Here is a 1808-nt window from a genome sequence, read left to right on the forward strand (position 1 = left end):
TTTGTAGCCCATATGAGGTTCTTCACTACACTCGCAACTCGCCCCCTGTCTTAGGATTATTTGGTTCCTAAACGCATTTATGGGTACCTCTACGTGTGGAATGAGGTCTGAACCATCTTGCTCGGCGGAATGCATTGTGCCTTCTGATGCGGTATCTGTTTCGGATGCCGCGTCAGCTACAGTACACGGCGGCTGAGCGACGATTGAATCTGTGAGTGCATTCACTTCCGTCTTGAGACGGGAGAGCGCATCGGCGACCACATTCGTTTTGCCTGGTTTATAAATCACCTCACAATTGTAGTCCTTTATCCGCGCTTTCCATCGCTTGAGCTTGGCGTTGTAATTGCGGTTACTCATGGAAAACGTCAGAGGTTGATGATCTTTGCATAATCCTTAATGAATTTCCTATAGCTCGAAGTCATACCCAAGAAACTCTTCAGGTCTTTCAGATTTAGGGGAGGTGAAATCATCTTTATAGATTCCACCTTTTTTGGGTCAGCTCGTACACCATCTGGAGTAACTACATAGCTAAGGAATTCAACTTCCTTTTCGAAAAACCTTTTCTACGTTGTCTAAATGTTCGTCCGCATCTGTTCCAAATACTATAATGTCATCAATATATACATAGCATATTTTTCCAATGCATTTTTTCAATACATCGTTAATCATTCTTTGGAAAATAGCGGGCGCGTTTTTCAGTCCAAAGGGTAGACGTAGGAACTCGTATTTTCCGTTCATAGTTGAAAAAGCGGTTTTAGGTATGTCTGAGTCTTTCACTGGTATTTGGTGAAAACCAGACGTCAAGTCTATCGTAGTATAATAATTAGCCTGTCCGAGGTTACAAAGCGTCGCGTTTATGTCAGGGTTAAGATACGTGTCTGCTATTGTCACTGTGATTAACCTCTTGTAGTCAATCACCATTCGATATTGCTTTTCCCTATTCACCTTTGATATTTTGTTTTATAATCGGTTAACTTTTCTCTTGAGATTAGAGTTATGAGTTGATGAAGTCCGGTCGGTATATTCACGTGAGAATAGTAGGTGAAGTACCAGCGGCGTCATCATAATTATTAATTTATGTATTTTTAATTTATTTAGTTGCCTGAGGGTCTTCGGGGTCACAGGACTACTTTCAACAATTTTATACCCGTTACTGTCATTAAGGACCAGCAGGGTGTGGACGTAATAATTTATAACCTAAGCCCGAGGTTCTTTCGGGGTCACGAGCCTCGGCAGTTTTAATTTAAGTTTCCTCCTTGGCTGTGTCAGCCTTTGCACTTAATTGTTTTCAATCATTTCACCTCTTCTAGGAAGAGGAGCTTTTATACCCTGAAGTGCCCCGTGGGGATCGCAGAGCTAAGCTTATGTTATAAACCTGAGGGCCTCAATACCCCACGGGTTTTCAAATATTTTTTATGCGGATGTACATGCCTCAATTTAAATGCACCTTAATTTAGTTCTTATTATTTTTTCATTTTCAATTTTCACTTTTTCGTTTCCACTTTGGCACTGTCACCTTTAAACTGTTCCCAGTCACTAGCACAGGATATCAAGTCTGTCGTAGTATAGGGATTGGTTTGTCGAAGGCTACGTTATGTCACGTTAGAGTCGGGAATGGCTAGTTTCAGTGATCGTCCTTGAATTTATGATGTTCTTGAAACACGCGGTTTCAATTTGAAAAATTCCTCATCAAAAACACTATCCTACACTTGCTGCCTATTTGATATACCGTCAAACCGGTAGGTTCAGGGCATGAACATATTGGACACTCCTCGCCCGCGCAGTCGACTCCACGTCAATCGAGGCTG

Source organism: Rhagoletis pomonella, unplaced genomic scaffold (genome assembly GCF_013731165.1).
Source record: "Rhagoletis pomonella isolate Grant_MI unplaced genomic scaffold, Rhpom_1.0 Rhpom_scaffold_00003, whole genome shotgun sequence".
Taxonomy (NCBI): domain Eukaryota; kingdom Metazoa; phylum Arthropoda; class Insecta; order Diptera; family Tephritidae; genus Rhagoletis; species Rhagoletis pomonella.